This window comes from Neophocaena asiaeorientalis, unplaced genomic scaffold, assembly GCF_003031525.2.
Source record: "Neophocaena asiaeorientalis asiaeorientalis breed wild unplaced genomic scaffold, Neophocaena_asiaeorientalis_V1.1 scaffold39, whole genome shotgun sequence".
Lineage (NCBI taxonomy): Eukaryota > Metazoa > Chordata > Mammalia > Artiodactyla > Phocoenidae > Neophocaena > Neophocaena asiaeorientalis.
Genome location: NW_020175670.1, coordinates 6,080,859 through 6,096,726, shown reverse-complemented (window position 1 = coordinate 6,096,726; position 15,868 = coordinate 6,080,859). Strand labels below are relative to the sequence as shown.

The following is a 15,868-nucleotide window of genomic DNA, read 5'->3' as shown; positions in this document are numbered from 1 at the left end:
ATTTCAGAATGGTTTCCCAAAAGAACAGACATTTTAATGAAAATAAAATTCAAAAAATGTTTTTATATATCATGAAAGCATGCTTGTAAAAGAAGAGCCATATCATTGAATTTATTTCCACAAAAATAAAAATATATGTTTATTACTTAGAAATAGTGACTGGTATTGAAGTATTATTCACATTTGTTATGTTTGTGGTACTTTGTTAAAAAAAAGAAAAGAATGCCAACAGTTTGGCATTATGTTTTTTGTGATGTCTAGAAGAATTGTGTACATTAAAAATAAGGCAATTCCTTTCAGCAGCTTATTACAAAACTACAACTGTTAATGAAATAAAATCTTTCTACATATAAATTGATATGATTTAAGACATGTGAATAACAGTACTAAAACCTAGAATTATTCTAGTGTGTGCAGCTGCATACTCATTTTCTGTGTTTTTATATTTCCTTACCCAGTTTTTAAAAAACATCACTTTTGAGCACTTCAGCTAGACTTATTTCAGTATTATTTATTATAATTATGATTGATGTGGGAGCAGTCAAACAGAACAAGAGGTGGGATATTTTGTGGGCAGAAACCAAATGAAAGAACCTATGTTTTGTACTGTATCAACTCTAATTTTATGCTTTATTTGGTAAATCTAAGGTATTTCTTCTTAATCATCCATAAATATGTAGGCAAATTTTGAGCATCATAAATGTTTCTATGAAGTTGTTTAGTACCAAACTGCCTCCTACCCCACTATGTAGCATAGTTTAACCAACACATAATTATGAAAGAAAATTTTATAATTGCCCCTTTCTTGTTTTGCCTGTTTCTAAGTCCTGTATGCCAAAGGTAAACAGAGTTTGAGGATTATCACATTTTTCTCTTTTGCCCATTTCTAAATCCTGTGTGTCAAAACTAATGATAATGTGGGGATTATCGAAGTTTTGATGTATGTATTGGTTTATTTGTGCTAATATATGACTTACTAGAATGGCTTTTTGCAAAGTTATTAACATTTTAAAAGTATAGGGCTTCCCTGGTGGTGCAGTGGTTGAGAGTCCACCTGCCGATTCAGGGGACACGGGTTCGTGCCCCAGTCCGGGAAGATCCCACATGCTGTGGAGTACCTGGGCCCGTGAGCCATGGCCGCTGAGCCTGCGCGTCCAGAGCCTGTGCTCCGCAACGGGAGAGGCCACAACAGTGAGAGGCCCGCGTACCGCAAAAAAAAAAAAAAAAACTATAACACTTCTATAATTTGCAAGAGTTTAGTAACAGTTATATTCTTTCAATAGTCTCTTACCAGTATCTACCAGGGGAAAAAGAGAACTAATGTGGAAACCACAGGGAAAGTGGGGCTGGAATGAGGGGACTCTTAACAGTATTTTCCAACTATTCATTTCCTTCCTTCAACAGGAGAAATGGAAGCATGTTGTCTTACATTTATTGGCTGTTCATATATCTCTATATTGTTTTCAAGTTGAGGTTTCTTCAGTTTATTAGTGTTTCAATACTACTTGCAATTCTAAGGCCTTTAAATATAGGACATATTGTATAGTAGAAATCCTGACTTTAAAGTGTCTTGTGTATTATAACACATTTTGAAAAGAAAAGCTAAATAATTCTGTTGGATTGTTTCCAATCCTTTATTTTGGTCTTTTTTCTTTTTAAATTCAAGTGTTTTGTATGCTTAGGAAAAGGACATGTATAAAAGTAAGATTGGTTATTTCTGAGCTGGAAATTGGAAACTTTGAAACTCAGGAAATTGCTCTGACAATGTTTTAACTGCTCTCAATTTAAGAAAATGACAAAATGTATAAAAAAGACAGAAATAATGTGTGCTGCTTTTTTCCACATGCTTTTTCTGAGTGCTTTTCCATTGTGCAATTGAGGTGAAGTTTGATAATTTTTCTGTGTAGTGGTTAAATATTGCTTATTTTTATTTACATGGTAAAGAAAACAGATTTAAATGTTTGCGTGGCCAAAAAAAATTGTCATTTAAAAGGTGAAGTCAGTTTGTGTAGAATGTATGTTAATGGTGCTTATTTTTAAATTGTAATTCAAGTTTACAGTGTTACTTCATGTCTCTTTGCAGAATTTATTAGAGAAATAAGGCTAGAATACATCTACATCCCGAAGAGCTTTTTATAACTCCACATTACATGATGATGAATTTTATTATTTTCCTTAAAGTTGAGCAATTGAATTTTATGGTCCAAATGATGAACCCTGATTAACAAATGATTGAATTAACCATGAGACTTCTCATTAAAATATATTGCAGCTGTCAGTTGGAGAATATATTATAAAATTTTCAGATAGTATATAAGAAACAAAATACTTCTATTTGTACTATAAAGAAAATGTAATTTTGCTGTTAACTCTGTACTTTTTTATTGAAAATGTTTTATAACTTTGCTTTTAAAATTTCTTATGAAACCATTTGCAAATTCTGTACTTAATTTAATAAAATACTTTAACCACTGTCTAGTGTGAGGATATCCTTCATTTGATGAGGTAGGGTTAGTGGTTTAAATATTAAAATATATGTGTATGTGTAACTTTGTAATTTCAAGGGAAAAGGGTCAAAAATTTTTCATTTTTGTACCACACCTTTTATTCTAGTTTAAATTATTTTGCTATAGCAAATAGGGGTCTACTTTTGAACCAGGTAAATGGGTTAGCTAGGTTTATCTTTTCATAACCTTATATCTTTTGACTGATGTCAAAATTAAGAATTGTATCTCTAAAGGATTCAAGTAATACTTTAATTAATATTAAAGACCTTTGAACTTTATTCACCTCTAAAGCAGAATAATTTACTCATTTAGCAAGGACTTAAAAATATTTGTTCAACAAATATTTATTGAGCATTTGTTACTAGGGATACAAAGTGAGACAGACAGAGCTTCTATCCACAGGTATCTTACAGTCTCATCAACTATTTTGTGTATAGTGATTTGTATGGTGGAACAATTTTCATATACATTATATTTTAAGACTCAAGAGAATTTTATTACATAGGTGTGTTACAAAAGCTTAGACTGATTTGCCTATTTAGTGATGGAGGTAAGAGACTTCAACTTAGATTCTCTGACTCCTAGTATAGAGCAACAGCATTTGTCATAACAGTAAAAATAATTACTGAAAAAGAGATAATATCCTGTTATCCCCAACTGAGAGAGATGTGGCTCCACAGTATATGTCTATGAAAGTCTGTCGTTTATAAATCTGTCTTCCTCCTTTATCCAGGGGAAGCTGGTATTATGGATTTTCCCAATGGCAAAGATAAAAGTTCATTTTTCTCTTAATTTAAAATTCAGAGATATAGAGAGTCCAGGACTGATGGGCATGCTCTTTTTCCACAGTTTTTGGGGATCTAGGATCCTTTTAGCTCACCACTCTACAATATCCAAGGTGTGGCTCTCATTTTCCTAAAGCAGTGTGGGTGACTACAGCTCTGATCATCACATCTACATTCTGTTGGAGGGAAGACAAAGAAGGGAGCAACAGGCAAGTGCCATGAACTTTTATAGAAGAATTATGGAAGCTGCCACAGGACACTTCCACTTACATCTCATTGGCCAGAACTCAGTCATGTGGTCACATCTAGCTGCAAGAGAGGCTGGGAAATTGTCTTTATTTCAGACTGCCAAATATTCAGCTAAAATTTGGGCATTCTCTTGGAGGAAAGAGAATGTATATTAGGGGAATGAAGAGCAGTCTCTGCCACATCATTTTTGATTACTGAATGCAAGTAATGTGAAAATTAGTTCTTATATGTTTATTCAACAGATCTTTGTTGATGACTACTATGTGCTAGGAATAATAAAAAAGATATCACAGTTGTATGTATTTAAATTTAAATATCCAAATAGTAACCAACATGGCTGATGGAATGGGTTTTCAGTTGACAATTTAACTGCTAGTGGGATCACTTTTAATTTAATAACTCAGTTGTGGCAACTAGATTAAGTACATAAGTTATTTCTAGTGATACTGCTAAATATATTTGCATAGTGACTTCTGTGTTTTCTTAAACATTCATTAATCACATCCATGTGTACAAGCAGTACTTGGTACAAGTGATGTAAAGCTAAATAAACTGGGGTAGGGAGATGTAAACATGTAAATGTCCTAAGAACTAGAAGCTGTGTATAAAGAATTGTGGAAGCACTGTGGGGAACAAGTAATTCTTTTTGGAGGTGGTAAACTTGAACTTTGCTCTCTTGATTGAATTTTTAAGTGACTTTTTGTAGGGAAAAGATTATATACTGCAAATTTATGGCTTTTGTACATGTATAACCATACAATTGTACCTTTCATAGGTTCTGGAGCGCTTCTCTGGGTAATCTCAATTTAAATTTAATTTTGTGACTGGTGTAAGACAGTGGTCCAATTTCATTCTTTTGCATGTGACTATCCAGGTTTCCTAACACCATTTATTGAAGAGAGTATCTGTTTCCCCTTGAGTATTCTTGGCTCCCTTGTCAGATGTTAGTGGGTTTATTTCTGGGCTCTCTGTTGTGTTCCATTGGTCTGTGTCTGTTTTGATGATTGCTATAGCTTTGTACTGTAGTTTTAAATCAGGAAGTGTGATGCCTCCAGTTTTGTTCTTTCTCAAGATTGCTTTGGCTATTCAGGATCTTTTGTGGTTCCATACAAATTTTAGGATTGTTCTGTTTCTGTGAAAAATGCCACTGGAATTTTGATAGGGATTACAATGAATCTATAGATGGTTTTGGGTAGTATGGACATTTTAATGTTAACTCTTCTGATCAATGAGCATGAGATAATTTTTCCACTTATTTGTGTCTTGTTTTCTGTCATCAACCTCTTATAGTTTTCAGTGTACATACCTTTCACTTCCTTGGTTACATTTATTCCTAAGTATTTTATTGTTTTTGATGCTATTGTAAATGGGGTTGTTTATTTCTTTATCAGATAGTTCATTGTTAGTGTATAGAAACACAACTGCTTTTTGTATGTTGATTTTGTATCTTGCAGCTTTACTGAATTCGTTTATTAGTTCTAACAGTTTTTGTTGGCGTGTTTAGACTTTTCTATATTAAGATTATATCATCTGCAAATAGACAGTTTAACCTCTTCCCTTCAGACTTGGTTGCCTTTTATTTCTTTTTCTTGAATAATTGCTCTAGCTAAGATTTCAGTACCGTGTTGAGTAGGAGTGGTAAGAGCAGGCACCATTGTCTTGTTCTTGATTGTAGAGGGAAGGCTTTCAGCCTTTCACCATTGAGCATGACGAGTCACCTTGGCTTCAGTTTTCAAAGTCTCACTGGGGAGCAGTGAGAAAAGACAATGGCCAGCAAACCTGGAGGCTAAGAGACACCCCATAAATATAGCACCTGAAGGGGCTTCACCCTTAGTGGGGATGAATCAGAAGAAATTTTTCCCTTCTCCTCCTTCCCACTGCCAAAAGACTGCAAGGACTCAGTCTTTTGGACTGCAAAAGACTCAGTTGCCTTGGCACTGAGCAGAGCAAGAGACCAAAAAAAAAAAAAAAAAATCATAAAAACTTAAAACCACTACTGGCCCTCACAGATTAGCAGCCCAAAGTCACATGATGTAGGTAGTCCAAAAAACTTCAATGAAGTGCGTTTGAAGAGGTTCCAGCCCGATAATGCCACCATTAGCTGCCTGGCAGAGGCAAATGCACATCTTCTCAGGGAGAATACACCGTCATCTTGGTGGATTAAAAAAAAAAAATCCCACAAATTATTTCCAAGGAAAACAAGCAGTTTATAATAAAATAACCAAGCATACAAGGAACTAATTCACCAAGAGTGCCAACTAGTAGAAATAAGAGAACAGAAACAGACATGTAAAAACTGTCTTCATTGGCAACAATAGATTAAAACATAATAAAAGATATATCCTATGTTCTTAATGACCATATATGCAGAAATCCTAACAAAATACTACAAAAACAAATCCAGTGATATATAAAAAGGATAATATATCGCAACTAAGAGGGTTTTACAAGGATATAATTTACCACAGTAACAGTAGGGGAGAAAAAAGGAAAAAGATCATGGTTAACTTGCTAGATATGGAAAAAGTATTTGATAAAATTCAACACCTATCATGGTAAAATACTTCAGATACTTAAGAATAGAATGGAATTACTTTAGTCTGATCAAGAGTATTTAAAAATCACAAATATATTTAAAGGTAAAATATGGAAATCTTGCCTCCTGAGATCAGGAAGCTAGATCTATATGAATTAAAATCAAAATGGATTCCTACCTAAACATATACATAGGTGGGCTCCAGAAGGACTAATGATTCAGTTGTGACCCGTGAAGCTATAAAATTGTGTCATCAATTTTAAGAATCACTATTTATTATTTCTGAAAATGGGATGAGCCTTACCATAGATTTTTTACAAATTGCCATTGGCCATTTTTTCCCACAGTTAAACATCTCTGATATCAGTATGCGTCTTCATATACTGCATCTGAGATTTCATTAAATATGAAATATAGTTTTGGAAAACATCTTTGTCACGTAGGGACGGGGAGGAATTTAAAACACCCAGAAACAAAAGCCATAAGGCAAAACTGTGATGCATTTGATAACAAAATTAAGGTTTTCTGCCCAATGAAGAACATGAGTGACAATAGAAAATATTTGCAATGTCTGAGGGACAAGGAACTAGTTTCTAAATATAGAGGAACTCTGGTAAAAATAAATCTAACAGGAAAATGGTCAAAAAATATGGTAAGGCCGTTTACAGAAGGAGAGACTAAAAGCCAGCAAGCCAATAAACAGATGCTTAAGTTTATTCCTAGTAAGAGAAATACAATTAAAATAAAAATGAGGTATTCTCTCACACTTATTAGTCTGGCAAAATGGAAACCTGGACAATGCTACATGTTACTCTCATGCACTTCTGGTGAGAAACCTGGAGAGCGTTCTGGTAGTGCTTAGTTGAGTTAAAATGTTTATATATCCTTTGGCACAGCAGTTGTACTGCTGGGGGGTGTATCCCTAAGGAATTTCTACACAAGTTCACAAGGACGCAGGAAATTGGAGGTAATTTAGGTCTTCATTACTGGGAGAATGTGAAGGTGGTGGATAATACACTATTGAGTACTGTGAAGGAGTTAGAATGGGCAATGATGTACACACAGCAATGTGGATAAATCTTAAAAACAGTGCTATGTGGGAAAAAAAGATACATAGCACAATACTATTTGTAAATTAAAAATATACCCCAAAAATGCATGTTTTACAACAGATAACAATGATACACATGCAAATACAAAGTTTGCCTGGGGGTGAGGAAAGGATATGGAAATGAGGAAGGCAGAAAAAAAGGAATAAATCAATAAAATGTAGGGGCCTTACGCAGTACAAAGGTGATAGTTGCCATGAACTAGGGAGAATGACTAACTCAACCCTCTGCTATGAAATCCACTAAATAAATAACTTGGTGGGCCGGGTGTTGGGGGGAGGCCAAAGTCTGCTTGTTTCTGGAAACTGATGCTTAGACATGCTTTAGTTTGGTTTGGGTCATCTTTGCCCAACTTCTGCTAATGCTAAAACTGCATGGTAGAGCCAATGGTTACAGTAACTGAGATCTTTTTCTGAAAAAATACCTGGAATTGTTCTTGTTCTGTTAACTGAACCCTGACTAATAATACAATGAGGTTGCTAAAATTGCTTAGCCAGGTTAGTAAAATGAAGTAAAGAAGAGGTTATCCAGGATCTTAAGCTATTTAAATCTTATTGGAAACGGCAAGCTGCCCAGAAACAATGTAGACAGTAAATAGTGTATCTCTTGGGAGACCTGTGCTTGGCTGTAGCAGTCAGAAATGAAAACAGATTTTTTTGGTAGTTAGACACATGTTGTAATTTTGAGCAAACAGTTCCAGAAGCCATTATCCAAATGCCCTTTGGGAGGTTTCCCACTATCAGCTTTATATAAGCTAAAATCAACAGTCTAGGAAGCTCAGACTTACAGTTTATCAAGAGAAAAGGAAGGCACATTTTACCTGGGCTGTCATAATAAGCTAATGAATTGGCTTCTCTTTAGGTGGATCTTGGTAATACTACCTCTTTGGAGTACAGTGAATTAAAAAATCAATTGGATAATATTGTTAGGAAAGATTTCCTGCCTTTAATGGGGTCAGGTTGTTTATCCCCATTAACTGTATAGTTGTGGTCCCATCTGATTGAATGCAGAATATTATGTTTTTGTTTTGGGTTTTTTTGGTGGCTTCTACTATCCCAGAAAGGTATCTAATACATAGAATGAACCAGTTGCTCAAAAATCAGTGGAAATCACCTTATATTGTCAAAAACAAAACCAAATTCAACTTAAATCTGACCAAGCCTATAGATCCAACACGCAATTTATAGGAATTACAGAAGACAGGGGAATATGTTAACACCATGGGATGCAATCGTCAAAATACAGACTGTGGGAAACTCTAACAACACAGTTTCTTCAAAAATTACAAAGAGAAGAAAAAAGAAACACAAAGGGAAAGGGAACCTATAAACTGAGATTTAAGAGGCATATTAGCCATTGCAATTTGTAGTCCTTATTTGGGTGCTGGTTCAGAAAAAAAAACTATGAAAATTTTTATGACAATAACAAGACAATTGGCAATGTGAAGATTGATTGGTTACTTAATTATATTAAAGAACTTTTTTGTCTTCTTTTAGGGATGATGATACTGTGGTTGCGTTAGGAAAACCCAGTCGTGCTTCCTGTGTGTTTCTTTTCTGTGTGTCTCCTTTACTATTCACACAGAACACTTCACTTCTGGTCACCAAGTGTGTAGTTTTCGCCCACAACAAGCAATTGTCTGTGACACCAGTGGGTGTTCTACAATTCAACTCAATTTGACACTATCTACCCAGAGATAGCATCAGATTCCACAGGTTAAGGGCTCAGTCTCACAAGACTTACCCGCCCCGCCTCCCCACTTCAGATGACAATCACAAGTAGTAGGTCCCCAGGTTACCTACAACATTTTTTTTTAAATAAATTTATTTATTTATCTTTGGCTGTGTTGGGTCCTTGTTGCTGTATGCGGGCTTTCTCCAGTTGCGGTGAGCCGGGGCTACTGTTTGTTGCAGTGTGCAGGCTTCTCGTCGTGGTGGCTTCTCGTTGCGGAGCACGGGGTCTAGGCGCATGGGCTCAGTAGTTGTGGCTCCCGGGCTCTTGAGCGCAGGCTCAGTAGTTGTGGTGCACGGACTTAGCTGCTCCGTGGCATGTGGGATCTTCCCAGACCAGGACTCAAACCCGTGTCCCCTGCATTGGCAAGTGGATTCTTAACCAGTGTGCCACCAGGGAAGCCCCTACCCACACTTCTGTCTGACCTGGCTACATATTGGAGATTCTCATGACCCTCTCCTCAATTTCAATTAATTTGCTGGAGTGGCTCACTGAACTCAGTGGCTCACTGAAACACTTCCTTATGTTTACTAGGTTATTAAAGAACATGATAAAGGATACAGATGAACAACCATATGAAGAAATACATAGGGCAAGGTCTGGGAGGGTCCTGAGCTCAGGAACTTCTGTCCCTGTGGAGTTGGGGTGTATCACCCTTCTGGTGTGAAGGTGTTCACCCACCTGGAAGCTCTCTGAGCCCCATTGTATTGGGGTTTTATGGAGGCTTCCTCACATGGGCATGATGAATTTTTTTATTTTTATTTTTTTCTTTATTTTTGGCTGTGTTAGGCCTTCATTGCTGCACACGGGCTTTCTCTGGTTGCAGCAAGCGGGGTCTGCTCTGTTGCGGTGCGCAGGCTTCTCACTGTGGTGGCTTCTCTTGTTGCGGAGCACGGCCTCTAGGTGCATGGGCTTCAGTAGTTGCAGCATGCGGGCTCAGTAGTTGTGGCACACAGCCCTAGAGCAGCCTTAGAGTGTGCAGGCTTCAGTAGTTGCAGCACACAGGCTCAGTAGTTGTGGCACATGGGCTCTAGAGCACAGGCTCATTAGTTGTGGCGCACGGGCTCAGTTCCTTTGTGGCATGTGGGATCTTTCCAGACCAGGGATCGAACCCATGTCCCCTGCATTGGCAGGCAGATTCCCAGCCACTGCGCCACCAGGGAAGTCCCTGGGCATGATAAATTTAAAACTCTGTTTCCATCCCCTCTCTCCTCTCTGCAGGATAAGGGATGGGACCGAAAATTCCAAGCTTCTAATCATGACTTGGTCTTTCTGAGGACCAGCCCCCATCCAGGAGGCCACCCAGAGTCCCCTCAGTAGAATAAAAGATTCTCCTAGTGCTCTTATCACTTAGGAATTTATAGAGGTTTTAGGAGCCCTGTGTCGGGGACAGGGTCAAAGACAAATATTAGAATAAGAGATGCCCCTTATGTTCTTATCACTTAGGAAATTACAAGGGTTTCAAGAGCTCTGTGCCAGGAACCAGGGGCAAAGACCAATATATATTTTCTAATCTCACAGTGGTTGTATTTTTTTAAAGAATCTTTGCTTTTTGAAAAAATGATACATATTTACATAAAATGATAATCATGTCTGGGATTTTCTTGAAAATAAGATGAATTGGGTGGGGGTACTTATGAAATAAGATTGGCCTAAGTTGGTAAATGTTCAAGCTGGGGATTCATTATTCTATAATGCCTATTTCTGAAAGTATTTAAAACTCTATAATAAAAAATATATTTTAAAAAGTTGGTAGAAGAGCTGAAAAAGTGGATTCTAGACTTGGCTATGCGAATGACTTCTAGAATACAGCAGAATTAACCTGCCATAGTAGCTGCCACCTCTGTCATTATTAAAAGATGGGCAATCAGGAGGCCACTACGACTTACTCTCAACATACCCAGAGCTTGTGACTAGACACTAGAAAAATATTGCCGAAAACCCTGGCATCTCCATAACCTGACTTTTTAGCAGAATGAGCAATAGCAGTAGATAGATGGCCTCCAACTTATTTCCGCCTCCCAAATCTCATAAGAGTATATCTAACTGGTGGAAATTATTTTATACCCAGATTTGTACCTGCAAGAGGAGTCTAGGAAATGTAGTTTTAAACTTTCCAGCCTCTACAATACAAAAAGTCTCATTAGAAGAAAGTGGAGCTGGAGGATGAATTATCAAATGTCCATATTTACAACACTTCTGGTACTTGTCAAATCAGGCACTAGAAATAAACTAGGTTGATGAATTTATCACAAAAGCCTTGCATGTCAACTAAGGTATGTAGAGGTATGTCAGGGGTTACCACAAGCCCAGGATAAACTTAGCATGTCTTTCAGAAGCATTAATTTTATTCAATGGCAAATAATCCACATTATTATTTAATGTACCTTATTTGTACATTAAAACAAAAATGGATAAATTGTGGAGAAGAATGGAAAACTGCCTTAATTTTAAAAATATAACCGTAGGGTTCAGACGCAAGAGGGAGGAGATATGGGGATATATGTATATGTATAGCTGATTCACTTTGTTACACAGCAGAAACTAACACACCATTGTAGAGCAATTATACTCCAATAAAGATGCTAAAAAAAAAAAAAGTAGGGTTCAAAGAGATTAATCTTTAGGCTATTTACTTGGACTCTCCCCAGAGTAGTCTCTCAAACTTTAGCATACACAATAATCATCCACAAGATGCTCAGTTAAAATACAAATTTTTGCATTCCTTCAGATTTCCTGAAACAATTTCAGGAGGTTGGGCTCTGAATTTTAAATAAATACCCCAGATGATTCTAATGCAGGTGGGCCACACCTTAAGAAGTGCTACCCTAGTACGATAGGCCCCCGTGAACACTTTATCCTTTCCTTACTCAAGGTAGTGTTTCTTGGCTTCTACCCCAATCCTGGTTTGCAGGTTCTCAACCATAATTAACTCTGCAATGGGACACAGAAAGAAATATGTACTCTTTTAAGTTTACATGCAGTAACTTATTTAATTCTCATAACAATCCAGTGAGAAAAGTTGAAGAACAAAGAGGTTAAGTGACTTGAAGTTTACACAGACAAGAGGTGATGGGACCAAGGTTCAAACTAAGGCACTCAGGTTCCAAAGCCTGTGCATTTAACTATGATATCTGTTACCTCCAAGCAATGGTCTAAGAAGCTCAGACTTCAAATTTATCAAGGAGAAAACCAAGATACATTTTACTTGCACTGTCATAGTAAGCTAATGAACCTCCCTGCCCTCCCTGGCAGTCTCCTCAGAGCCCACCAGGCTTCGCTAACAGTCTCGTCAAGGCCCTTTAAGTTTTCACTAATTTTCTCCTCAAGGTTCTTCCAGCTTCTTCCAAATGCCAAATTCCAATGCTACTCTCACATTTTAGGTTTTTGTTATAGCAGAACCCCCTTTTGGTACCAAAATCTCCATTAGTTATCTACTGCTGTCTAAGAAATTATTCCCAGACTTAGTGGCTTAAAACAACAATAAACATTTATTATTTTTAGAGTTCCCAGGATTCTGGGAGTGGTCTACCTGGGGAATTCTAAGTTGGAGTCTTTCAGGAGGTTGTAGCCAACATGTCTATTGGGGCGTCGGTCATTTGAAGGCTTGACTGGGGCTTGGGAATCCACTTCCAAGGTGTGGCTCATTCATATGTATTGTAAGTTGGTGCTGGTTGTTGGTGAGAATCCCCAATTTCTCCCTATGCGAGCTTCTCCACAGGCTGTTTGAGTGTCCTTCGAACATGGCAGCTCTCCCCAGAGTGAGCAGTCCATGTGAGCAAAACAGAAGCTGCAATATCTTTTATGACCTAGTATTGGAAGTCTCACACCATTATTTTTTTCTTTTCCATTATGGTTTACTACAGGATATTGAATATATTTCCCTGTGCTATACAATAGGACCTTGTTTTTTATCCATTCTATATATAATAGTTTGCATCTGCTTGTCCCAAAATCCGAATCCAACCCTCCCCCAGCACCCCCCTTGGCAACCACAGGTCTGATCTCTATGTCTGTGAGTTTCACACCATTATTTTTGCCAAATTCTATTTGTTAGAAACAAGTCACTAAGAACAGTCTACATTCATAGGTAGGGGAATAAGCTCTACTTTTTGAAGGAAAGAATGTCAAAGAATTGGTGGACATTTTTTTTAATTAATTTATTTATTTTTGGCTGTGTTGGGTCTTCGTTTCTGTGCAAGAGCTTTCTCTAGTTGCGGCATGCGGGGGCCACTCTTCATCGCGATGTGCGGGCCTCTCACTATCGCGGCCTCTCTTGTTGCGGAGCGCAGACTTCAGACGCGCAGGCTCAGTAGTTGTGGCTCACGGGCCTAGTTGCTCCGCGACATGTGGGATCTTCCCAGACCAGGCCTCGAACCCGTGTCCCCTGCATTGGTAGGCAGATTCTCAACCACTGCGCCACCAGGGAACCCCATGGACATCTTTAAAGCACATCATGTCTACCATGTGCCAGGCCCTGCTAGGTACTTTGCAAATGTATCCAACATAATCTTTATAACCACCCTCAGGGTAGGTATCATTACCCACATGGCAGAGGTTGTCAGCCTACCCAACAGCTATTCTTTCTCATTATCCCAACTCTTTTTGTTCAGGTATCTGGTGGCAATGTGCTCAGGAAAGATTGACCCCTCTCTAGCCCCAGAGGGTGAATTATGATTGGTTGAAAAGGCAGTCATAGCACTCCCATTTCCCTTTGTCAGTGACTGGTTAGAGGGTGGATATATGACCAAGCCAAAGGGACTAAAGGATTCTACTAGGAGGGTTCTAGGAAAGGTTTTCCTCACTAATACAGAAAGGCACATGGGAGGAAGTACACTCTTCTTCAGCAAGACTTTGTGTCTATTTGTGATGCCTGGAATTGCAGTCTCCAATGTCGTAACCACGAAGAGACACATCCAAGGCCCAACTCCACGAAATAAGGATTGTAGAGCATAAAGGAAAGAAGCTTTTTTCTTGATGACATCAATGAGCCACTGAATCAACTCTGGAACCAATTTTAACCACCTTGTTATGGGAGACAACGTAGGTTGGCTGGGTTTTCTGTTACAGCTGAAAGCATCCTAATGGACATACACCATTTCGCAGATTAGAAAAAGATGTTCAGAGAGGTTATGTCACTTGCCCCAACTTTCCCAGCTAATAAATAGCAAAATCATGTTTCAGATTGAGACTTGTATATCTTAAAAACTTGGTATTTGTGTATTGTATCAAGTGATTTTTCTCCAGCAGTTCTTAGGAGTCAGAGAGGAGAAACAGAGACATCAGTTGGGTTAAGTAGAATCAGTGGTTGGCAAACAGGTATGGTAGGTGGTCAATGTGGGAAGGAAGGGAGAAGGATGTTATATATGTAAAGGGTGTTATATATGTAAAGTTGAAATGGCTGACTGGGAGATACATACTAGGTAAGGAGTCAAGTGGCACCCAGAGGGGGCTGGTAGACTGGGGAAATGGAGATGAATAGTGAAGATAAAGAACAGACTCAGAGCATGTGAGGGAAAGTGGAAGGAGGTTGTAGATAGGGAGAGAATTTCAGAGTACAAGATGTTAGGGATGTGAATATTTGTTCCCAGCAGAGTTTGATTTGTGGCTGAGAATGGAGATGATGGTTGTCAGAGTGGAGAAGGTCACAGAGCTGGTATCAAATTTCTGGATCATCCATTTAATGTACATATTGCCCAGGAAGGTGACAGGCAATGGAGTCTCGAGGAAGATAGATTGAAAGCCAGTCTGCTGAAAATATGGATGGATTAAAAAATGTTTTCTTTATTTGCATGGTTCCCATCCTTCACACTGATAGGATGTGACTCAACACAGCCCATGTTGAGGAAAGATTTATAAGGATTATTCTGCTTTTATCTGCTGTTTTGCACCAAGTAGAGAGATGAGATGGATGGGGTCATTGGGAGGAGCTGAGAGGATTGTGGGAAATGAACAGTTTCTCAGTTCTTTCTGAAATAATTCTTTGCAGTGGGATTTCACTGTTATGTTAGAAGTGACTCTTCCCTGTTCATTTATCCATCTGAATATATGAAAACCAATGAAATATACTTTAAAAATCACCTACTTTTTGAATTATCTCAGTTTCCCTGTGGGTATAAACAATGGGGAATATTTTTTTAAGCATACTTGTCTGAGTACATTTATTTTTATTTATTTATTTATTTATTTTTTGGCTGCATTGGGTCTTCGTTGCTGCGTGCGGGATTTCTCTAGTTGTGGCAAGTGGGGGTTACTTGTCATTGCAGTTCACGGGCTTCTCTTGTTTTGGAGCATGGGCTCTAGGTGCGTGGGCTTCAGTAGTTGGGGCACACGGGCTCAGTAGTTGTGGCTTGCGGGCTCTAGAGCGCAGGCTCAATAGTTGTGGCGCACGGGCTTAGTTCCGCAGCATGTGGGATCTTCCTGGACCAGGGATCGAACCCATGTCCCCTGCATTGGCAAGTGGATCCTTAACCACTGCACCACTACGGAAGTCCACAATGGAGAATTAAGGGCACTCTCTTGAATCTCTTTGTTAAGACTCAGAAGCAGGGGGAGCTGTACAGTAAGAAGTTCTCACTGTCTTTTTAAGGTCTGGGCTAAGTTTTTCTTTTCATTGTTCTGTCTTAGGTAAAATTAATTTCTTCCTTTTAAAAATAATGTCTGGCATATGGTTACTTAGGAATCTGTTTTTAAAGGACCTTATTAATTTTTTATTACACTCGTGAAATGAAATCATTCTAGAATTTCTGAATATACTTTCTTCCTTGGCCCTCATATTTCTTGGTTCCTGTCCTTGGAGTCATGTTAACAGTTTTAGGTCATATGCCTGTGATTTCACCATAAACTAACTCAGATCTTTTTAGAAAGCAGGCAGGATATAAATAAATACATCTATGTGTTTAAGGGAAAAAGAAGCAAGGTGCAAAAGAGAAAAAGAAGCAGGGTGCAAAA

General features: G+C 38.1%; 1 protein-coding gene across 1 annotated transcript in view; it reads left to right on the top strand.

Annotated features, from left to right (window-relative positions):
* N4BP2 (NEDD4 binding protein 2) overlaps positions 1-15,868 on the top strand; it is a 117,399-nt gene that overhangs the window by 85,954 nt on the left and 15,577 nt on the right. The window lies entirely within an intron of this gene.